Source organism: Canis lupus, chromosome X (assembly GCF_003254725.2).
Source record: "Canis lupus dingo isolate Sandy chromosome X, ASM325472v2, whole genome shotgun sequence".
Taxonomy (NCBI): domain Eukaryota; kingdom Metazoa; phylum Chordata; class Mammalia; order Carnivora; family Canidae; genus Canis; species Canis lupus.
The window spans coordinates 24550320-24576170 of record NC_064281.1 but is presented as its reverse complement, the minus strand read 5'-3'; the positions used below and the strand labels follow the sequence as shown (position 1 = coordinate 24576170).

Here is a 25851-nt window from a genome sequence, read left to right as displayed (position 1 = left end):
CACATGGTATAAGACTTAATTGTATGTCAAGGGGGAACATCTCTTATAATTTATAAATCAAATAAAGATTCCCCATCTTTTCATACAAAAGGTTTTCATTTTCCTGACCCCTGTGTAGATAAGTGTTACAGATTCAGAAAGTAAGTCAGAGTTATATTGGATCATTGCCTCCAATTTTTCACTCCCACACCATAATAGGATTACTCATATGTGATTTTTGCCCTATGATTTTGGGGTGCTTCCTACTGGAGTAGGGGAAGTATATCCCTTTAAGACATTTGCTTTAGTCATTGCTGTGACTTCCTCTGGACAATGAAAGATGGATGGAAGTGACACTGTGCCTATTACTAGCTGAACCTTTGGGAAGTATTCCACATTTCTGCCAACTCTCCTGGAGCTTCCACTGTTTGCCACTTAAAGAATATACTCTAGATAGCTATTGCTCCTTCAGCATGGATCTCAGAATTAATATATAAGGAACAGACTTGAATCTAACCCAAAACCTGGAATTCAGCATAACTCAATAGAACTCATGCAAGAATAGACATGATCAGTTAAAATATAGTCACGCTATAGACCTCTGACAATGAGATAAATGATTGGTATGGCAAACTATGCTTTTGGGTTGTCATGCAGCATTATCACTATAGCCTGCCTAATAAAACCCCATGGTAGGGTGCTATTTTCAGCTATTTGCCTTTCCCTTGGAAATTGTAGGAGATAACAGATGACAGGAATAAGGATACTAGCACAGCAGGTCTGTGGAATTCAACAAACCCTTACTAAGCACTAACTGAATGTAGGGTTAGATTATTCAAGAGATTCAAATCTGCTGACTTTGTAGAGCACCACCAATCAATGGTGTGTACTCATCATTTATAGAATAATGTACACAAAGTATCAGAAGACCTATACTTTTAAGTTCCCATGGGACATATACCAAGAATGACCATATCTTGGACCATAAAACAAACTTCAGCAAATTTAAAAAAACTCTCATCTTACAAAGTGTGTTCTCTACCCACCATAGAAGCAAAATAAAAACAACAGAAAAATAAAGGAAAACTACTAACATTTGGAAACTACACAATATGCTACTACATAGTCCAAAGATCAAATAACAAGGCTCAATAAATATCAAAAATACGTTGAACTAGAGGTGACATTGGTGGGGGGATAGGTTAAATAGGTGATGGGGATTAAGGAGTGCAATTGTTGTGATGAGCAATTGTAGGGTAGTGTTGAATCATTGTATTGTACACCTGAACCTAATATCATACTGTTTGTTAACTAACTGGAATTTAAATAAAAACTTAAAAAAATACATTGAACTAAATAAAAATGAAAACACAACTTACAAAAAATTTATGAGATGAAGCCAAACCAAGTGCTAAGAGGAAATCTGAAGGCATTAAATGCTTATGTTAGAAAAGGGAAGAAATCAGGGTGCCTGGGTGGCACAGTCACTTTAGTGTCCCAACTCTTGGTTTCAGCTCAGGTCATGATCTCAGGGTCCTGAGATGGAGCCCTGCGTCAGGCTCTACACTCAGCACAGAGTCTGCTTATCCCTCTCCCTCTGCTCCTGCTCCCACACTCTCATTCTTTTGAGTAAATAATATTTTAAAAAAAGGGGAGAAATATCAAATCAATAAGTTCCCTCCTGAAGAATCTAGAAACATATCAAAATGAACCTGGAGCAAGCTGAACGAACAAAACAATAAAGACAAAGGCAAATATCAATGAAATTGAAACAGAAAAGCAATTGAGAAAATCAGTGTTCTATGGAAAGTGCAATAAAACTGCCAAACTTCTAACAAGACTGATAATGAAAAAGACAACACAAATTATTATCAATAATGAAACCATCACAACTACTACAAACCCTCCAAACATCAAAAGAATAATAAAAAAATAATTCTATATATTTTAATTTGTCAATTTAAATGAAGCGGACCAATTCTTCAAAAAACAGAAAATGTCACAACTTATCCAAAGTGAAATTGCTAATTTGAGTAGTTCTATAACTACTAAGGAAACTGAATTCAAAATTAAAATCCTTTCAAAAAAGAAATCTTCATGTCCAGGTGATTTCACTAGAGAATTCTACCAAACATTAAAAAAAGCATTAGCACCAATTCTATACAACTTCTTCCCCAAAATAGAAGAGGATGGAATACGATTAAGATTATCCCTTATCGAATATCCCTTATGAACTCTACACAAAACAATTTTATAAAATATTAGCAAGTAGAATTCAGTGATACATAAAAATAATTATACCATGATACAGTGGAGTTTATTTTCAAGGCTGGTACGCTATTCAAAAAGTAGCCAATTTAGCCCACTATATTAACAAACTAATAAAAAAAACATGATCATATTATCTGATGCAGAAAAATAATTTAACAAAACTCAACACTCATTCCTGATAAGAACTTTTAGAAAAACAAGAATAGAGAGATAGAGAGGAGTACCTTCAACCTGATAATGAGCATCTACAAAAATCTGCAGCAAGCATTACACTTAATCTTAAAAGACTGAGTGGACTGAATGATTTCCTTCTAAAATCTGGAACAAGGTGGGATTCCCGGGTGGCTCAGCAGTTTAGTACCTGCCTTCAGCCCAGGGCGTGATCCTGGAGTCCTGGGATCGAGCCCCACATCAGGCTCCCTGCATGGAGCCTGCTTCTTCTCTGCCCCTCTCTCTCTCTCTCTCTCTCTCTCTCTCTCTCTCCCTCATGAATAAATAAATAAAATCTTTAAAAAATAAATTAAAATCTGGAACAAGGAAAGGATGTCTGGTCTCACCACTCCTATTCAACACAGTGCACATAGATTGGAAAGGAAGAAATAAAACTGTCCCTATCTGCAGATAACATGATTGTGCTGTACTAATGGCAACTGGTGCATATTGGAACTGTGTCCTCATTTTGCACTTTTTTGATACAAATCAGTCTCAACAGTAATGATTAGTAACTATGTATTATTAAACTTAACTGAATAAATAACTAAATCTGGAATTGTGAAACTTAAGATTTTTGTTATGATTTGGGGTTGGGGAGGCACCCTAGGATTTATATAATTTATAAAAAGCAGGCATTATAAAATAATGCCTGCTCACATAGTAAAGAATACAGAAAAAAAACAATTCTTATATATGCTGTTACTTAAAAACTTTGTATTTTCAGATGCAAATTTTAATATATTTATATATACCTTAAAATTTCACCGTGAAACGTTTTGCTTGCTGCCAGGAGGAATTTTTGCACAAATTACATAGTATAGATCACTATCATGAAAGATATCAAAACTGAAAGCAAGAATCTTTAATAATTATGTAATGCACATAACACATTTTATTAAATTAGTGCAACACAGAAGTAACTTTAAATACCATAGTATCTTAAAATAGTAGTATAGTAGCTAAGATCTCATTTGGGGCCTTTACAGGGTAGGCTGTATATTTTCTTTGTTAGCTGTCTTTAATTAATGATTTTGCCTTCAGTCACTCCAGGAAATTTTAATTTCACTTTCAAGGAGCTTAAGTCTTCATCTATCAGAAATAAAAACAAAATTAGCCATCCCTAAAAGATAGCTCTCTGGACTTATCAAGCAGAAGGGGAGGTTTCTGCTCCTATCCATCACCTTTTGGGTCTTGTCTCCACACAAATGAGTAAGTAAAGAGGGGTATACAAATTCTTGTAAGATATTTGCATTCTTCTCCATTTTTTTCTTCAGAAGTCCTCACAAATTTTGTCAGTTACTAGTTTGCCCGTAACTGCTTCCCAGGCTTGAATGAGAATATGTGCAAGATCACTGTACCTAGTAAAAGAAAAACTTTTTCAAATGTCCCAGTATGAGAATTCCTAGGAAGATACTTGTAAGAATTTCACCTTTGTCATTAAAGCTAAAATCATTTTGAACATCAGTTTTGAAAAGAGATTGAAATCATCAAAATAAAACCCAAATGAAAGAAAATCTAAAACCTATATACTGTTAGTGTTAGTTTCTTTCTCCCCTTTCCCCATATTGTTTTAAGTAATTTTATCTTTTTTATTCTCTTGCCTCCAGGGAAGCAAAATGTTTCATGAGGATATATTTATTGTAATAACTATCAGTCTAATAGAATTAATGAAATTTCTTTTCTTTTTTTTTTTGAATTAATGAAATTTCTAGAGGAGTTTAACTTACCCTGAAAGGATGGTTTATATATTAGTATTATATAAATATATTTTTCAATGAGAAGCTGCTTTTTTCCTCCCACTAATGGAATTTCAGGTCAAGAAAGTTTATAAAGAAGTATGATTTAGAGTGCCCCCTTTTCTGGGCACTATAGATAGTAGGCGGAAAAGCCAGAGTAGCCAGTCCATTAACATAGAAATCTATTAACACAATTCTTTTAAAGCTATTTTTGCAAATTTAATAAAGGCAGACTTTCAGGGGTTGAAATGATTAGCTGTAATGTGACTTAGGTTAAAGCATAGGACATATAATCAGACCCTTTATCAGAATGTTGTTTTTCTTTTATAAATAAAATATAGATCAATCGTCAACTCCTTGTAGTATGCCACAAGATACATAGCATGCATCAAGATGGTCATATAACTTTGATATCGATTCCACTTATAAAACCACACATGCACTTATATCGAGTAATTCAAAAACAAATGCAGAAAATAATAACGTGATACCACTTTACACTCACCAGGATGGCTGAAATTTTAAAAAAGAGAAAACAACAAGTTGGTGAAGATGTTAAAAAACTGGAGCCCTTACACACTGTAAACATATGGTTTGCAGTATCTGAATGTGAAGTGGTACAACTGTTGGGAAAAACAGTTTGTACTTCCTCAAAAAGTTAAACAGAGATACCTATGACTCAGCAATTTCACTACTAGGTATATACCTAAATGAATTCAAAACACGTTTACACAAAAACTTGTACACTAATGTTCACAGAAGCATTATTCATAATAGTGAAACAGTAGAAGCAACCCAAATGTACATCAAATGATGAAGGGATAAACAATACATATTACATTGTTGGAATGGAATATTGCTTAATCATAAAAAGACATGGAGTACTGCTACATGCTCCAACAAGGATGAACTTTCAAAACATGCTAAGTGAAAGAAAATAGTGACAAAAGACCACCTCTTGTAAGATTCTATGAACAGGCAAATCCATAGAGACAGGAAGTAGATTAGTGGTTGATAGAAAATAGTAGGGTGGAATTGGGAGGTATGGGGTTTATTTTTGGAGTAATGGAAATGTTCTGGAACTAGACAATGATTATGGTTGCATGACATTGTGAATACAGTAGCCCCCCCAACCACTTACCTGTGGTTTCACTTTTGGGGATCTCAGTTACCCCTGGTCAAGTGCTCTCTGGAAGCAGATGATTTTCCTGACATATTGTCAGAAGGTCACTAGTAGCCTAATGCTACGTCACAGTGCTTACATCAGTCACCTCACTTCAACTCATCACGTAGGCATTGTATAATTTCACATCATCACAAGATGAAGGGTGAGTACACTATAATAAGATACTTTGAGACAGAGGTGATTTACATTCCCTTATTACAGTATATTGTTATTATAATAGTTCTTTTCTATTATTAGTTATTGTTAGTCTTGTACTGTGCCTCAGTTATAAATTAAACTTTATCAAAGGTATGTATTTATAAGAAAAAAACAGTACATATAAAATTTGGTACTATCCACTGTTTCATATATCCACAGGGGGCATTGGAATGTGTTCCCCCATTGATAAGAGGGGGACTACTGTATACTAAAATCCACTAAATTATACACTTTACATTGGTTAAAAGAGTGAATTTTATGTTATGTGATTCTGAGTAGAAGACCAAATGCATTCAGGGACCTAACATATAAATTAAAGTAATAATTAATGAGTACCTCTTAAATCTTCTCCTACTCACTTTTTCCTAGCAATCACTAATCAATTTTCTGTCTCTATAGATTTGCCTACTCTGTATATTTCATATAAATAGTATCATATAATATCTGGTCTTTTGTGACTTGCTTTTTTCACTTAGCATGCTGCTTTTAAGGTTTATCTATGTTGTAACATGCAACAGTACTCCATTCCTCATAAGGTTTAATAAAATACTGTTGAGTTATGTAGATAATTCTCAAAAAAAAACAAAGCACAATTCTTGGCTTTAATTTTTTTCCAGATATGGATTACCATATACAAAATATTGAGGAAGCATCAGAATTTACATGAGCAGAGGATTAAACTGTATCAGTAACAACTCTCATGAATGAATTTAGAGAAATAGACAATAGTTGGCACAAAATAATGTGCCCACTATGAAAACAGGTATTGCTGTTTCACATGACCAGCCTAAAAAGAATTGAAATGAGCCTAACTGGAACCACAGGAATGTACATATTAATATGATAAAGATAAAGAGATAAGGATGAAAAAATCAAATATGTCAGTTCAAAGCCTAGTCTACATAGAAAAAGTGATTAAGGAGGGAAGGGAATTGAGAAGTCTCCAAATTTCAGTATGAAAAAGTATATTAGAATGTTCAAGTTCTCCTTAAGTATAAAAATATTATCTTACCTGTGATAATGAAAGTTCTGTAATTACTTTAAATGTTATTTTTTCCAAATACCTCTCCATAAAATTTTAAAATATATTTTAAGAATCATATCACATATAAATAGTAAGCTCATATACACAGTCATATACACACTAATGTATCTATAGTTGTCATAAACTTTATTTATATGTAAGAGTAAATATAGAAGAAATCAAAATCATTTGTGAAATGAAAGGGCACAGAGCTCTACAGAGGTCCCATAAGCATAACTGTAAAAATATATTAAATTATTATACATGATGATTATATTCTGGACAATTATGTTTAATAAGGAATAAAAAAAGAGAAAATAGAAAAAAATTGCTGAATGTTACAAGATCACGGAAATCTCTTTTAAAAATACAGTGAATTTTTAGAGAGTCAGGGTGCCTGGATGGCTTAGTTGGTTGAGCATCAGATTCTTGTTTCAGCTCAGTTTAGGATCTCAGGATCCTTAGATCAAGTCCCACATCAGGGTTCTGTGCTCAGCAGGAAGGAAGCTTCTCTCCTCCCTCTGCCTCTAGTCCTTCTCTCTCTCTTTCTCTCAGATAAATTAAAATTATTTGTCTTTAAAAAAGACAAATAGTCAATATTCTCATTGAAAAACTCAACCAAATTAGCTATTAAATAATATAAAATTAAAAGAATATTGGGGGTTCACTTTGTCTTTATAAGTTTTGCCAAGATTTAAAAAATTGGTAATACCCAGTGTTGTAAATAGGTATTCTCACGCAAAATATGAAGGCATATAAATTTGTAAAGACTTTTTAGGAGACAGTTTGAAATTTTATTTAAAAAATTAAATAGATATGCCTTTTTATCCAGAAATTACACTTCGAGAAATTATTTCTAAAGATATCACATCAGGCACTTCCATGTTTTGTAGATAACAAGGTGAAAGCAGAATAAACACTACACAAGAAAAGCACAAAACAACTTCCATCTGCATTTGGTTGCTTACATCTTCTCCGAGGGTTATTTTAGTTTTACAAAATGAAAGTATATATTTAAGTTTAAAACTGGCAAGTGGAAGGTATGAATTCACATTAAACAGTGAGCTTAGAAAATTAGAAATTCAATTACTTACCTTACATGATAACCTATTTTCATATGGTTACATATGGGTAGAAACAAAGTCTGAAGTTTTACAAATAGACGTTATAGATAGATGTGCTCCCACCCAAATAACAATTTGGGTAGAAAGACGAGCAGTAGAGCAATGGTTTACTATATAAGCAAGACAATATATTCTGTTTTTAAATATGAAGCTTTTGTCTACTATTTCCTTATGACATAGATAATACAAACTCTACATGTAATTCTAATCTTGTTTTCTGCACCCATCTAAACTATTACACCCAAATTAAAGGAACGTTGTAAATCTAGGATACATTATAAGAATACGTTATCTTTATGCACTTTTATAGTAGCTTGGTTGATTGAGACATCTTGGTATCAAATGTATGTTTTACTTGCCTTGTGTTTATATTTTTCTATGTAAAGTTACCAAATGCAATCTTCTACAAAAAAAATCATATCAAATTTGCAAATATGATATGGCATGTTATTCTTCCTAGTGTTATTTAAAATACAAAATAGAAAAAGAAAGAAGGTATGTCACAGGAAATTGAATTGATTAATCAATTAATCAGTATATCCTTACACTTAATTAAGTATATACTTGAAAAGGATGAAGTCTATTTGTATTAATATGGAAATATGCCCACATTATGTTATTAATGTACACGAATGGATAAAAGAAAGCACATGAAACATTATTAACAAGATATATGAAAGGATATTTGTCTAAATGTAAATGGTAGTCACCTCTGTGGTGTGGGATTTTAGGTGATCTTTATTTTGTGCTTTAATCTATTCATTTTCAGTAAGTACTGTCACCCCATGAGTGCAGAAATTAGTTCCTGAGGGGAAAACAAATCTTGGCTATTACAATGGTTTATGGCATTCCAAAAGCCACAGCATATAAACAGATATACCATATATCCATCATTTTAAAATCTCTTGGGGGGAGCAGTTAAAATCTGAACCTTTCTATAAAGATTGGAAAACACTGCTTTAAACTATGGTTTCCAGTATTTGAATTTTCTACATGTGCAGTATTGTTTAATCACACATGCACACAACATAAACAGAACTATTTTCACGTTGAGAAACAAAGTTTTCTTTATTTTGAGAAAAAATAGGTTTATTACATTTTAGGAATATTTCCACCATGAATGATAAAAGTAGGCAAAAAATGTAGTATGGCTTAAAAAGGTAAGACCTAGTAATTGCAGGTGGATAAGGTATTTCTGTGCCTTAGAATATTCATTAAAATCCTTTAAAAAATCTATTTACATCAATCCAGATTCCTTTACAGTAAACTTGAGGTCTAAATAATTTCCTAGAAAAACTGTACCAGGCAAAATCAAACAGGCAAGGAAGAGTTTATGAAAGGCCACTGTAGTAGGGGAGAGAGAGAGAACTCAACTCCACTAAAACAAAAGGTGAGAGAGATTTTAAGCAGTGGGATGAGCTAGTGGAAAAGTACTGGAGGACACTGGGGGAGGGGATTTGTCAGTATGATTAGGTTATGTGTGTTTGCTAATTGACACTTATCAAAGTTAGACTCCTACTCTCCCAGAGAGACTAGAGAGAGAACACCTTAGCTCTCTTGATGATTCCACATCAAAGGAAAGGCTCCCAAGTCTCTGAGAAAGATGTCTCTGAGATGTAAAACTGGCAAGAGCCTGTGAGATGATTTATACCTCAAAGGGGAAGGAATGATTGGACATTTTCAAGTTTTCTAAAGTTAAAGCTGTAAGAACATGGAGGTGGGGAGCCTATAATGATGAAGAAATCTGTCTACAGTTAGCTAAGCTGAGGGAACATTAAGGCTGTTTTGGTCACTAAGCACTCTGAAAAGTGCTTTCATTTACAAGGCCCCTAAGTTAATTTGTGGTTTACTAAAATGACTTTTTATTGTTATCCTACAGCTAAAATTAATGCAACACCCCAGAGTGACTCCAAAAAGAGCAGCTAAGTGCATTAACCTGAGGGGTAAAAATGTCTCCTATAATTTTTAAAAAGGGACACAGGATATTGGTGAATTAAAATTGCAAGTAAAATATTTTAAACTTTAAAAAATAGCATATGCACATTTAAGGGGGCTCCTTCTAATTCCCAGGAATGATGATTTATTGCGGTAGTTAGTATTCAGCATAATATTCCTTATTAGGAAGACTTAACTTTTCCTTTTCTTCTCTTTTTCTTATCCATCAAACCCTTTTGCTACCCTTTAGTTTTTTTAGAGAGGGAGAGAGAATGGAGGAGGGTGTGCAGAGGGAGAGGGAGAGAGAGAGAGAGAGAGAGAGAGAGAGAGAGAGAGAGAGAGAGAGAAACTTAAGTAGGCTCTGCTCCCAGCATCGAGCCTGACTCGGGGTTCGATCTCAAGACCCTGAGATCATGATCTGAGCTGAAATCAAGGGTCTGCTGGTCCACTGGTTGACAGACTAAGCTACCTAGGTGGCCCAATTACTTTTTCTAATTAAGATAAAAGAAGTAGCAAAAGGGGTATAATATTTGTAAAATGAAGAAAATTACAGAAAATGTAAGAGTGTTTAAGAGATTTTCTCCTGTTTAGTCATCAAATATATAATTTATAATTTTATTAATCCTTTAGACATATGCTTACATGATGTGAAACAAAATATCAAATGACAAGGAATGAATTTTCTTGTTTCCAAGTAGATAACTGAATAATTGTGTGCTGAGAATTATGGGCTGGTGTATGTTCACCACTGAGAACCATGGGGAGTGTGAAATATCTTTCTTTATGTGTGTGCTGCAGCAAAATTAAATTGACTGGACAAAATAATCGTTAGCATATCTTGAAGAATTTGGGGGTTCTATCTAGTTCTTAGCTCACTATAGCTCTTTATTTGCAATATTCTGCATGCTTTTTAAAAATAACATGGCTTTAAATTGAGAAAAGGAAAATGTGAATATTTTGAAGTTACTGTGGCGGAGCACATTCAAGTCAGACTTCACACACTGTAAAATCTGAATACTTAAATGTGAAATTGCTGAAAACAGCATCTCAAGGCTTCAGGACAGTTCATTATGGTAGGCTCTGCTGCCAATGTGATCTTGAAGGCCATAGAAAAAGTGCATTGTGTTATATTTTAAGACTGCATCATAATTAAGTGCTACTGCTGTGTGTGTGGCTTCCAGAAAAGTTATTAACAGCACTCTGTCAGATAATTAGAAACATAGATCATGCAGATATTTCTCTTAATTTGCTAGAATTCACACCCTAGTATAATTGTTCTATTCTCTTTGTTTTTGGGGAGAAGGCACTTTTAGTAACAAATTTATATGTCTAACATCTTGTTAGTGGACAAATCCACACATTTACCAAGAGTTTCTCTTCTGATCTCTTTCCTACCTTAGCTGTCAAGAAATGAAAATATAGAGTATATACATATACACATACATATATACATGAAATGCAAACATGGAAGGTATGAATTAGATATATATACAAATAGACATTTTACTTATGTAGACACAGACTACATCATATATATAGATCTATCTATTATCTATCTATCTATCATCTATCTATCATCTATCGGGGGAGAGAGAGCGCGAGAGCACGTGCAAGAGCACTCTGTAAGTCATACAATAAATTTTATACAGAAATACAGACTAATTAACCTTCTTCCTTATATTGTCCCTTTGGACATTAAATAAAGTTTAAGCCTAACAAAAATTTGTATGTTCTAGTAGAAAAGTCAATCTGTGGTTTCCTAAAACCACATGTGTCTGAGGTTTCCGAGTACACACTGTCTCCCTGAAACTGTTTTACTTGATGGTTTTTGTCTGCTTGGAAACAGATCGAACCCTAATGGAGAAGAGCAGTGCCTATACTTCTTAAAGGTGATCCATCCAGTAAGAAAATCATTATCTTATAAAATGTTTTCACCAATTTCCTCCTTTGCTCCACAAAGGACTGCTCCACAGCACCCGCTCTCTAACACTGTTTATTTTTTGTATTTGAGACAAGGGCTGGGCATAAGGGTGGTAAGGGGACCATGGGGAGTTTGTGTTATTTTCACTATTCCATCTTCACAATACACTCAACTATAAATATTTGGAACAAAATGACTACATGTGTCTAATCTTTACTTAGATGGTAAAAGACAAGTCTTTGTGTAAATAAATGACTGATATAAGGTTCATTTCCATTTCTGAGGAACATACAGACAACATTTTTTGAGCATTACAACACTAAAGTGGAGTCTAGGGATGTGTTTGGGATTCTTTGATGAATAGTCTGATGGGGTCCAAGGAGGTTAGATTTAGAGAAACAAGAAAGTAACTCAACTGATATGTGAAGAAGAGAACAGTTTCTTTTTTCTTCATCTCTCCTCCCTGGCTTCCTTTGCTTTTTATTTTCAGAAGTGCTAGCATTGAAAATGCCTCCAGGGTGTAAAAGGAATAGAGGAAAAGGAGGGGATTGGGTAGAAATTCCAGATACCAGTGAACTTTGAGGCAAAGAGACAGAAAGAACAGATGGAAATACCAAGATACAGAAGGAGGAAGGAAGTTAACAAAGTTCTTCTCAAATGGTTATTTGTAAGCACTGCTTGTATTTTAAAATGAAAATGTTATATTGTCAAGATTCTATCGCTTTTTAAATTCATTCAGTGGCTGTTAATTCAGGGCCTGCTGTGTGGGAGGCTCTGAGGATCCTGTCCTCAGGTCCAGAGAGGCACACAGGCTCTAAGTCCTTGCTACTCGGTGTGTGCTCTGGGCCCTGCAGCACTCACTCAGAATTTGCATTTTTACATGATCTCCTTTTAATTCCTATGCACGCCGAACATCTGAGAAACGCAACTTGAAATATATGACTATAAAAGTGTGTGAAACAGACGTGTCTTGACACTATGAGAACACATACTTATTTTGGGGACTAAAGAAGACTTCACCTTCAAGGTATACATTAGACCTGAGGAAAGCACTGGAGTCAATCAAGTGAATGTATATGGTGAGGGTGGACAGTGATCTGGGCAGAAGGAATACTCCTTGATATAATAAAAAAAAAAAACAGTTTTGCTGGATGGTAAAGTATAATATGGCAAATGGATGGTGGCGGGGGGTGTGAGGTGAGTGAGGACTAATGGTTGATGGTTTGACAAACCAGCTAAGGATCTGGGACTTTATCCTTTGAGTAATGTGGAGTGAGCCACTGGTACTTTTGAAGCATCTGTTTTTCACCATGTGGAGAATGGTTTTGAGGCAGGTGAAGAGGCAGCAGAAAGATGCCCCAGTCTTAACACATAGGAGCCTGTTTCTTCAGGCCTGGAGTTGTGTAAATTATATCTTAGTTATTTCTTTGTTTCAGAAATACAGAAGAAATCAGTATAGTCCTGAAAGAGTCTTAGATCTTTTTCACTCATTTTGTGTTCTAGAATGGAAATGCTTTCTTTTCAACAAAGCAAAAATCAGTAGTTTGTGAGGTCTTTTTCTAGCCTATGGACTAGAGGGAGGTCACTATTTGCTCTTTTATAATCAGCTTCAAGGCAGCAAGAGACAGAAGTCATAGCTATATAGAGGACAAAGCGGAACTTCTAAATGGATTTAGTTTAACTATTTAGATTTATTTTATTCATTTATGATTTTATTTATGATTTTATTTATTTATTTATTCATGAGAGACACAGAAAGAGAGAGGGAGAGAGAGGCAGAGACATAGGCAGAGGGAGAAGCAGGCTTCCTGTGGGGAGCCTGATGTGGGCCTCAATTCCAGGACCCCAGATCACTGCCTGAGCCAAAGACAGATTCTCAACCACTGAGTCACGAGGCATCTCTAGTTTAACCTTTCAGATTTAAGATGCTTAATTCTCTGAGATCTGTTCTTACTGAAGTACATCAATGATGAAAATAGCCAAATCTGAGCATCAGAAGATCTGCCTGTCTACCTGCTGCATGATCTTCATAGTTCTGGGAAGCAAAAGTACTTTAAAACAATAAGGGCTTATATCTGGGATTATGAGTGCGTGAGTGTATGCATGCATGCTTATAAAAGTGACAGTGGATAACTGAGGACTTGTTGATGGATGAATGAGATGGGAGGGTATGTGTGTGTGTAACAGGCTAATCAGTTCTGAGCAGTGATGGAAAGGTCTCACCATGGACCTTTATAACTATGACGATTTCTACACTTGAACTGAACTCAGAATAAAATAAAATAAACTATTTAAGATCATTTTCAATACGATTTTCACAATATCTTATGTAATCCCTGCTGCAAACCTGTAAACTCAGCCTGAATTATCTGCAAACACTGACTCACCAGAGCATAAAGTTGTCAGAAACTCCAACAGCTATTTAAAGCCTGTGTGGAAGCAAGTGAGCATTACTATCAATATTCAGAGACACCACAACCTTCCATAACTTGTACTTCAATCCAGATTTGAATCTCTAGGAAAGAACCTTATTTTTGTACTTTTGTCCTTTCCCTGTTACTTTGTTGACCTGTTTGATCTCTTATCCCAGTTCATGCCTACCAACATATATATTAGACAAGAAAATTCAGGTTCTACTCAGGCTCCATGGAGCTCAAGCACCATAGGGAGCACGTAAGTCAAGGCGGTGTTAGCAACTCTATGTTCCATACAAATGGGAAATATGGGTAAATATTTCTTATGTTTTAGCAATTCTGATTCTTCATATGAGGGCAATGATGTGCAAATTCTTTACTTATGTTGTTATAAAAGATATTTTTAAGAGTAGTTTTAGGTTTACAGAAAAATTGAAGGGAAGGTACAGAGATTTCCCATACACCTTTCTGCCCCTCCACATGCACAGCTCCCCCATCATCAGGATCCCCCAAGCAGAGCTGCTCATTTGTTACAGCTGATGAGTCTACACTGACACATCACAATCACCCAAAGTCCATAGTGTACCTCAGGTTTTACTCTTGGTGTTCTACACCCCATGGGTTTGTACAAATGTATGCCATAGTATCATATAGAGTATATTCACTGCCCTAAATCTCCTGTGCTCTGTCTATTCATCTCTCATTCCCCCACCCATAATCCTGGCAACCATTGTTTTTTTTTGTTCTGTCTCCATAGTTTTGCCTTTTCCAAAATGTCATATAGATGGCATCATACAGTATGTAGCCTTTTCAGACTGGCTTCTTTCATTTAATAATATGCATTTAAATTTCCTCCATGTCTTTTTGTGGCTTGATGGCTCATTTCTTTTTAGAATTGAATAGTTTTCCATTGTCTGACTGTTCCACAGCTTATTTATCCATTCACCTCCAGAAGAATGTTCCGGTTGCTTCTGATTTTGGGCAATTACAAGAAACGCCAGTATAAGATCCATGTACAAGTTTTTATGTGGACAAAAGTTTTCATCTCCTCTGTGTCAATACCAAGAAGCACAATTTCTGGATCACATGATAGGAGTATGTTTAGTTTTGTAAGAAATCATCAATTGTCTTCCAAAGTGGCTGTACCATTTTGCATTCCCACCAGTAATCTTTTTTTTTTTTTTTAATTTATGATAGTCATACAGAGAGAGAGGGGGGGGGGCAGAGACATAGGCAGAGGGAGAAGCAGGCTCCATGCACCGGGAGCCTGACGTGGGATTCGATCCCGGGTCTCCAGGATCGCGCCCTGGGCCAAAGGCAGGCGCCAAATCGCTGCGCCACCCAGGGATCCCCCCTCCAGTAATCAATGAGAGTTCCAATGCCTCCACACCCTCGCCAGCATCTAGTGTTACTATTCTGGACTTTGGCCATTCTGATAAATATGTATTGGTATTTCACTGTTAGTTTTAATTTGCATTTCCCTAATGACCTTTGATGTGGTACATCTTTTTATATGCTTGTTATCTGTTTATCTTCTCTGGTGTGGTGTCTGTTAAAACCTTGAGTCCACTTTTTTATGTAAATTTATTTTTTATTGCTGTTTAATTTGCCAACATATAGAATAACACCCAGTGCTCATCCCGTCAAGTGCCCCTCAGTTCCCGTCACCCAGTCACCCCCACCCCCCACCCTCCTCCCCTTCCACCACCCCTAGTTCGTTTCCCAGAGTTAGGAGTCTCTCATGTTCTGTCTCCCTCTCTCATATTTCCCAATCATTTTTTCTCCTTTCCCTTTTATTCCCTTTCACTATTTCTTATATTCTCCAAATGAATGAGACTATACAATGTTTGTCCTTCTCCGATTGACTTACTTCACTCAGCATGATACCCTCCAGTTCCATCCACGTTGAAGCAAATGGTGGGTATTTGTCATTTCTAATGGCTGAGGAATATTCCATTGTATACATAAACCACATCTTCTTTATCCATTCATCTTTCGATGGACACCGAGGCTCCTTCCACAGTTTGGCTATCGTGGACATTGCTGCTATAAACATCGGGGTGCAGGTGTCCAGGCGTTTCATTGCATCTGTATCTTTGGGGTAAATCCCCAGCGGTGCAATCGCTGGGTCGTAGGGCAGGTCTATTTTTAACTCTCTGAGGAACCTCCACACAGTTTTCCAGAGTGGCTGCACCAGTTCACATTCCTACCAACAGTGCAGGAGGGTTCCCCTTTCTCCACATCCTCTCCAACATTTGTGGTTTCCTGCCTTGTTCATTTTCCCCATTCTCACTGGTGTGAGGTGGTATCTCATTGTGGTTTTGATTTGTATTTCCCTGATGGCAAGTGATGCGGAGCATTTTCTCATGTGCTTGTTGGCCATGTCCACTTTTAACCAGGTTATTTGTTTTCTTATTGTTGAGTTTTAGTAGTTCTTTGTATATTTTAGATAACAATTCTTTATTAGACATGTCTTTTGCAAATATTTTCCCCTAGTTTGTGACTTTTCTTCTTATTCTCTTGATATTATCTTTCTCAGAGGAGAAACTTTTAATTTTAATGATGTCTAGCTTATCAATTCTTTCTTTTCATGGTTCATGTCTTTGATGTTTTAGCTGAAAGGTCATCACCAAATCCAAGGTCATCTGGATTTTCTCCAATGTTATCTTCTAGGAGTTTTGGAGTTTGCTTTTTACACATATGCTTGTGATACATTTTGAGTTCATTTTTGTGAAGTGTATAAGGTCTGTGTCTAGATTCATCTTTGCCTGTGGATGTCTACTTGTTCCAGTACCATTTGTTGAAAAGACCAACTTTACTCCATTGTATTGCTTTTGCTCCTTTGTCAAAGATCAGTTGACTCTGGGTCTATTTCTGGGATCTCTATTCCGTTCTATTCATCTATTTGTCTATTCTTTCACCAATACCACAGTGTCTTGATTACTGTAGTTTATGATGAATTTTAAAGTCCTGTAGTATCAGCCCATCAGCTTTGGTCTTCCTCTTCGATATTATGTTGGCTCTTTTAATCCTTTTTTTGTTTGTTTGTTTCCCCAAACCCAGTTGTCAAAGATGCCATATTGTTCTCTTAGATCAAATATAAATTTTATTTTAGAAACTCAGAGAAGAGCAGCCCGGGTGGCGCAGCGGTTTAGCGCCGCCTGCAGCCCAGGGCGTGATCCTGGAGACCTGGGATCGAGTCCCACGTCAGGCTCCCTGCATGGAATGGAGCCTGCTTCTCCCTCTGCCTCTCTCTCTCTGTCTCTATGAATAAATAAATAAAATCTTAAAAAAAAGAAAAAAATAAACTCAGAGAAGTTTAAAGATATACACAAAGTATTTTCCCAATTTATGTTTCATAAAATTACATGTGAATTCAATTTTGAGTATATTAATGCTCCTAGTTCTCTGTAGTTTTATTTAAATTAAACTGCCAGAAGAGTATGGTGGAACAAGGAATATACACACATATATAATCAATCCTACTGCTAGAGCACATGAAGTCATACTGAGATACTGAGTTGGCTATTTTGAGAAAGAGAGCATGGTTTCATTGTCATCTCAGTCATTATCTTCAAAAACCACAGCTAACATATATAAAAATGGTGGCTATATAGGTCTTTTAAATCCCTTACCCATATTAATTGATTTAATCTTCAAAATGATCCTATGATGAAGATATGATTGCCTCACTTTTCAGACTAAGAAACAAAGTCAAAGAGTAGTTAAATAATTTCCCCAAGGTCACAGAGCAATAGCAGAGCTGTTACTGATCAGGCCTGAAAATGTGAGTGATTGATTCAGAGTGGAAAGATGTAAAAGATTTTTAAAATCAAGGAGGTCTGGGTTCAAAACTGGACTCTAAGGATTAAAGTACAGACTCTTGGGGCATAGTGATTAAATTCTGTTAACTTTAATTTAATTTGTTCATCCATAAAGTAGATATCCCCTCTAACTCCTGGGAAGATGAAAAGAGGTAAGGATGTGAATGTGCCTACCATTGGTCCAGAGGCACAGAATGAGCTCAAGAGAGGTTAACTGCTTTTATTTTTTAATATATATATAATACATAATATATATTATATATATAATTATATATATAATGTATTGTTGAAGTTCGATTTGCCAACATATAGTATAACACCCAGTGCTCATCCCATCAAGTGCCCCCCTCAGTGCCCGTAACCCAGTCACCCCATCCCCCTGTCCACCTCTCCTTCCACTACCCATTGTTCATTTCCCAGAGTTAGGAGTCTTTCATGTTGTCACCATTTCTAATATTTTCCCACTCATTTTCTCTCCTTTCCCCTTTAATCCCTTTCACTATTTTTTATATTCCTGAATGAATGAAACCATATGTTTGTCCTTCTCCGATTGACTTACTTCACTCAGCATAATACCTTCCAGTTCCATCCACGTCGAAGCAAATGGTGAGTATTCGTCATTTCTTTTTTTTTTTTAAATTTATTTATTCACGAGAGACACAGAGAAAGAGAGACAGAGACACAGGCAGAGGGAGAAGCAGGCTCCATGCAGGGAGCCCGATGCGGGACTCGATTCCGGGTCTCCAAGATCACATCCTGGGCGGAAGGTGGCGCTAAACCGCTGAGCCACCCGGGCTGCCCCCGTATTCGTCGTTTCTAATGGCTAATATTCCATTGTATATATAGACCACATTTTCTTTATCCATTATATTTCCAATAAAATCTCTGTTGGTTAGCAATTAGCATTGCTATGTAAACTATGCTCTCTTGACAAACTTAGTTCAATTCCTTACATATCAGATAGGTAACAATATTTTCAGTAAAATTTTCAACCATGTATTACATATACTCTGGCTCATTAAACCTGAGTGTACTGAATCAAAGGATGATCATTAGCAAAAACTATGGTGGTTGTGAACAGTAGAAATAAATGCATACATAGCTGGTTGTGGGAAGGAGAGCTGAATGCCTGTTGGATTGAGCAATTGTCTTTAATTCTGGAAGGCTAATTGTACTAGTGAGGATAACTGAGTATGGCTCAGGAATGCCCTTAAGAACTAAAGTAGCAGCCGTTTTCCACCTACTGCTCATACTTTAAAGCCTGCCTTAATCTCATTCATGGTGGAACGAAGCCTGGAAACCTGTGCCTGTAAAGATGACAGTAGTAAGTTGACCCTGGTCTTCACTCATATCCCCATTCCCACACAAATTGCACAAAGCAGTGGGCCTCCTTCTGCCCTGACTGACTGAGTTTTTTTGTTTGTTTGTTTTATTCTCTGCATCCAGAACCTACTCTGTTAACTGTCCTTTCTATTGGCCAGTTCCATATGCTGCTGCTATTGCCAGTGCACCACCACCAACTTGGAGTTTCTCATTTTCTGTATTTTTTCTTCTGTGTCCCACAACTTCTCTCAAAGTGGATTGTTTTTGGAAAGTGGAAGATCACTGTATGTCCCCTCTCCCTTTTCCAGCAGTTTTAAACCCTCACTGTCTGGGTTAAAGGAAGAGTTTGAAGTAATGAAAAGAGGTTGGGCCAGCTCCTGGGAGACTTGGGCTTTAGGACTTACAGCCCCAGTTATAGGTCTTACTAGCAGTGTGACAAAGTCACTTACCCTCTGAGGAGTTCAAATTCCTTGGCCATAAAATGGGAGAATAATTGTACCTGTGTCATTGGATGGTTGTGAGGCTTATTTAAATGAGGTGACAGATATAAGGTGCTTAGAACAGGGCCTGGCACTCAGAAAGCTACTACTAGTATTGATTAGTACCATCCTTCTTCAAAATCTTCACATCCTGACTACATGCAACCCCTCTCATGCATACCTCATTCATCAGGTAGTTCTCACTGATTTTTTATTCCTGCATCCCTGACAATCTTGAACTTCACTCGGGACCTATGATCCTAGAAAACAGTAAAGTTTAAGCAACTCCCCCCTCCTTTTTTGTTCCAGGCAACAGCTTCCTGTAGAAATGCACCCTCCCCCTTATGACTTAGGTAAAACTCATGGATGCTCCTTTGTTCACCTATGACAAGGCCAGACACAGACCGTCCAAATTCCTTTCTTCACTTCATAAATGATTAGCTAAACGGCTGTCCCCACTGATAAGCCAGAACAAAATGCTCGTTAGCCATAATTTGGTTAAGATTCTCTCCTTCCTTCAGGTCTCTAATTTTGCCCTACCCTCATCACAAGCCAGTATGCAGGCATTCCTTAATAGGCCTGCCACAGAAGAGGCTGGCCTCAGGGTCAAATCTTCTCTGATGTGCTGTCCCATCATGCCACTCCTGTTCAGACCACTTCCACACACTCTGTTCTTGCTAGCTTTGTTTTCTTCTTCCTGTAAAAGAAAAACTCCTTTTGCCTGAGGTTTGCAGATCTTATACTCAGAATGGTCTCCTTATTGCAACATTCCTCCTCCTCATGCAATAGTCTACCTCTTTGCAATAATCCATCTAAATAAAGTCCTCATCAAGTTTAGATTTAAAAATAATTTTTTGACACCTCCATGTACAAATTCTTGCTCTCCTTGAAGGTGGACTTCAAATTCCATGTGTGCAGGAAACTTTCCATAACCATCCCAGAATTCCTACTCCCATTTATGATCCATCTCTTTGATACTGAACTTTTTATTTTGCATCCTGTTATGTGGATAACACAGAACAGTTTATCTCTTCTGCTCCATGGTAACTTCCCCAGGAGATCTCTGCTTAATTCATTCTTCGATGTATTATGGTGCTTAGCATATTACACAAATAAGAACTTGTTTTTTATAAAGTGAATGAAGAATGGACTTGGGACATCTACAGAACCTATCAAATGGCAGTAGATGATAAAATTCAGTCAATACACAGGGGACTTTAAGCTATTATGTCATCTATGATACAGTTGAAATCAGGTAAAATATACAAAGTGTTAGGAATGATGCACACAGTAGGCATTCAAAAAATGCTAATTCTCATCATCATCATCATGAGAAATCTCTTTTCTTTTCATCTACATTACAGAGATGTTCTCTTAATAGAGAGCACCCGACTTACATGATTATCATGGCTGAAATTGACCAGGGGATATTAATTGCTTTGTTCTCTCTTATATAATTTTTCTGAGCATAAGATCTGCAAATCTCAGTAAAATTTAATTTTACTCTGATTTGTAACACAGTAATGAAAACTGACGGTGGCAATTCTGGTGTCAAACTACTTCTCAATACAAGGATATCCATGTAATTAACTTATTGCTTTTTTCATTTTGTTGTTCTTTTATATGCCAGAGGGAGGAAACAAGCTTTTCTTGAGAGTATTACATGCTATGTCCTGCACTGGGTGCCTAAATATAATTCAACTCTGATCACAATTTTATGTGGACCAAAGAAAGTAACTCTGAAAGTTAACTTGCGCATGATACCATTTTAGGGGGAAAAAATCCTGGCTTAGATTAGTACCTGCACATTTTAATAAGCATTTCATGAAAGAATGGATAATGGTTTATTGGCTTTTGGAGATTCTGCTCTTTCAAGAATAGCTGGCTGCTCTCCTCCACACTACAAAGAGATATACCATTCAGAAAACCTGCTAAAATCAGAATAATGTTAACTTTGAAACATTTTATTGTATTACAAATTTTTAGGCTTGGAAGGAGACACAGAGTTCCCTGGGATACACGTCAGGATTAGGACATTTGCCTAACCGAGGTTCGAAGCAGGACTGTTACTCGAAGTCACCTCACTGTAATCCAGACTCTTTCTACTATATGGCACTGCTTCACATAATTTATAAAATTCTTTCCCTATTATTTTCTGGACATTTGAGGTGTTTCTAGTATTGTACCATTACAGATAATACTGCAAAGAGACATCTTAATAACAATTACTTCCCTCCCTCTCTCCCTTTATTTCTCTCTCTCTCTTCCCCTCTCTAAGATTAATGCTTAGGAAATACTCTCTCCTCAAGGAGACCAGGGATAATTTTTCCTTTTCATGTTGTTTCCTCCATTTCTGCCTCCTTTCTCATATTTATTTATTTATTTTTCTATAATTCTCTTCTCTTTTGGGGGTGTGTCTTCTGTTAGTTTTGATTTTCCAAGCTGTCTTGGTATTCTATTTATTTTTCACATTGTATTACTTTGTGAAGATTCCAATTTTAAAATATTCTGCTATGTGTTTTATAAATGAATTGCCACATCTTGATGTTTATAGTGGCATTAATCAATAATAGCTAAATTATAGAAAGATCCGAATATCCATCAACTTATGAATGGATAAAGAAGTAATGGTATATATATATGGAATACTACTCAGCCATGAAAAATAACGAAGTTTTTTCCACTGCAAAAACATGGATGGAGCTAGAGAGTATTAAGCTAAGTGAAATAAGTCAGTCGGAGAAAGACAAACATCATATGATTTCACTCATATGAGGAATTTAAGAAATAAGCAAATAAAAGCAAAGGGAATAATAAGGGGGGAGAGTCAAAGCAAGAAAAAGACTCTTAAAAATATTTTATTTATTTGAGAGAGGGGGTAGATAGGGAGAGGGAGAGAGAGAGAGAGAGAGAGAGAGAGAGAGAGAGAGAGAAAGAGAGAGCAGGAGCCAGGGAAGAAACAGAAGGAGCAGATTCCCTGCTGAGCAGGGAGCCAGATGAGGGGCTCTATCCCACAACCCTGGGATCACAACCTGAGTCAAAGGCAGATGCTTAACTGACTGAGCCATCCAGGTGCCATCAGACTCTTAATTATAGAGAATGAACTGATTATCAGAGGGGAGATGGGAGGAGGATGGGTTAAATAGGTGATAGGAATTAAGAAGGGCACTTGTGATGACTACAGGGTGTTGTATGAAATGGTTGAATTACTATATTGTACATCTGAAACTAATATAATACTGTATGTTAACTACCTGGAATTCAAATAAAAACTTTTAAAATTTTTTGAAAATTCATCCCTCTTATTTCATTTATCTGACAGTTATTCATTACTTTTATGCATAGTATCCTGTTATATGAATATCTCACAGTTTATTGATATATAGTTGGGGTTTTCATTTTTTGTTAATGTAAGTAATAATGCCATTAGCCATCTTGTAAGCATACACACACATACATTTCTCATTGTGCATAAGAGTAGGTATCTATGTAGGACTTTTACCTAGGAGTGGATTTGCTTATTCAGAACATGTATATTTTTAGATTTACTAGACACTTTTTGGCTGCTTTGGGTAATGGGCCTACCCCCAACTAAATGAAATAAGAGGAGGAGGGGAGTTGTACTCCAAAGGAAAGTTTAGTGATGGAAGTAAAAAAATATTCAAGGGATATAAACAGGAGATGTCCACTACTTCCAAACAGTATGGTTTCTTAAAAATTGTAAAATGTGGTTTGATACTCATAAAATTCTGTTGTGGGTAGTATAACAATTTTCTGTATTTCAATACTGCTAAATAAAAATGTGAAAATATTTGTTTTCAAAGAAACTACCATATTTTAGGATTCCTTATACTGAACTCTCACTCATACTCAAACTATAGCTTCAACACTCACCCTCTGCCAGATTATTTGTGGGTATGGGGAAAAAGTTGTGTCCAGTGGTGGTCCATAAGAGACCTAGTAATTCCAAAATAAATTAGACCAGCTTGGCTCTTTCTAGAATATTCATTATTTAGATAAAAATTAAGATGTAAGATATGATACATATTTTTGGATTTGTTACATTTAAAGAAAAAATACACACTATATGGATTTTTTCTAGGAGAATTAATTAAATTATATGATATTCACTTTCATCTGGTAAATACTTATTTTTCCTTCTGGTCAAAACATTTTTCTGTAATTCTTAGAAGAAAGACCGAAAATAAAATAACACCATATTTCCAACAGAAATTTTGAAATGAGTTGGACCATCTGAAAAGCCATTTAATTTCTGGGGCTAGATCATAGAATGAAGTAATGGTAAGAAAATGGATTGTGAAAATGTTACATCAGGAAAAAAAATTCCTGATAAAATGCAGGAGTCAGCAAGATCAGAGAAGAAGTGAAGAAAAGAAAACTGACTTGAAAAAAGCAAAAAGAATGACGTGATCACTACAAGGTGATGGTTTTAGTAGCATTTTCATACTTGGTGTAACATTTTTAACAGAGTTAATGTAGCAATATATTTAAACTACTTTCCAATCAACCAGAGGTTGAAAATATGCTCTCAAAAAGTACATATTCCTCCTCTTTTTATGGATGAGGAAGCTGAGTGAAGAAAGGTCAATTGGTTTTATCACAAAGCATCATGGTGACAAATTTAAGGATAAAACTTAATTTCCTGGACTTCAGTTTATGATTTACTCTACTGGATAATTAATAATAAGGCATCATATTTTTCATATTAGCTCTGCTGATCACTATGAAAGATTTATCATTTAAGTTCAACTGAAACACATTCTACTATGAGACCTTTAATTCTTCTGCACTGATGTAATTAAATGGTGCATTTGTAGCTTAGCCTGTGGGTTCAGTGATTACTTTTTTTTCTTTAAAAAATGGTACCTTTTATCTTCTCCTTTTAAAAAACTATTTTTATTGACATTTTTCATACAGTCAAATGTGCTTTACACAGACTGTAACCTAGTAGAATTAATGAAATTGATAACAAGAATTGATAAATTCCAGACTTTGCTTTGTGTGTTTGTAATGTGCTAGAACTAATGCCTACAACAACCATCGCATATATTATTTTTGATAAAATGGGGTATGTTACAGATAGTCTGAACTGTTTTTATGAATAAACATCTGTCATATTTTACAACTCAAAAATAATTTTGATTAATTCAAACTTTTGAATTGAAAGAGATCAATATAAAGCTGAGCAATGTAGTGAAACTGAGTTTAATCATTTTGGCTGTCCAATCTTGATTTGGAATTCAGTCCTTAGAGCAAAAGACCTCTCTTACGAGTACTTTCTAATGATAACTCTCCTGACACCAATTACCTTAATTCATTGTTTAATCTCTCAATATATTGAATGAATTGCCAAAATTTATTAATCAAGCTAACATTTAATGTCAAGGCATGGTAACTTTGATTAAAAAGCATGATGTTTTTACTCTTAGGCAAAAAGTGTTGTAGAATATTTCAGAATATATCAGTAGCAAAGTTGGGATGTGCCATTTCTGGCCATGGGGAAAACAAGGCATTATTTCTCTGGATGATTTTCATCAATGGCAGCAACAATAAACACTAGTAATGAGAATAGTTAATACTTACTATTTACTATGTGCCAGGATCTGTTCTAAGTTCTTATTTATAATCAGTCACTTAATCTACATAGCCTTAATTTAATCACCCTTTAAAACTTTTCAAGTGCTTTCAATGTACTGGGTATTCTTCTAGATTTTATAAATTACACTTGAAAATAACCAATTTTTCCTCTTTCCCACTGACTAGCCTCCAGCCAGGGCCTCAAATGATCCTGAGTCAAGATGGCATTAAAACCAAAACCAAAAAACAAACTTATAGTACACCCCTAAGAATGTCAAGTACTAGAATCCATAGATATGGGCTGTAAAATAGCTATGCCTAAAATTATGAGTGATATCTTAAAAATCTGAAAGAATGATGCCTTTCTTGGTGTTGTGTACACCAAGAAAGAGAGCATACATGTTAAGAAGAGTGCTTGGTCAGTAGTACTCCCTGACCCAGAACTATTATGTTTTTGATTTGATTGAATTTTATGACCTACTTTTTGATATTACATTGTTACCTGACATGGTTTATCAGCAAGAGCTCATCTTCCATTTCTTGCTGCTTTTGACAGCATTGGATTTGAAATGTACTAGAACGTTTTCATTATGATAACCCTACCAGTGCAATCCTTTGGATTGCCT

General features: G+C 35.7%; 1 protein-coding gene and 2 non-coding genes across 4 annotated transcripts in view; 2 read left to right on the top strand and 1 right to left on the bottom strand.

Moving 5' to 3' along the window:
* The window catches only part of IL1RAPL1 (interleukin 1 receptor accessory protein like 1), a 1374783-nt gene that overhangs the window by 518614 nt on the left and 830318 nt on the right, over positions 1–25851 (bottom strand). The gene's annotated exons all lie outside the window — the stretch shown is intronic.
* LOC112656080 (small nucleolar RNA U2-19) lies at positions 13549–13628 on the top strand. Its single transcript, XR_003134093.1, has one exon. It is a non-coding gene; the product is annotated as a small nucleolar RNA U2-19 (small nucleolar RNA).
* LOC112656070 (small nucleolar RNA U2-30) lies at positions 13788–13857 on the top strand. The gene has a single exon (XR_003134083.1). It is a non-coding gene; the product is annotated as a small nucleolar RNA U2-30 (small nucleolar RNA).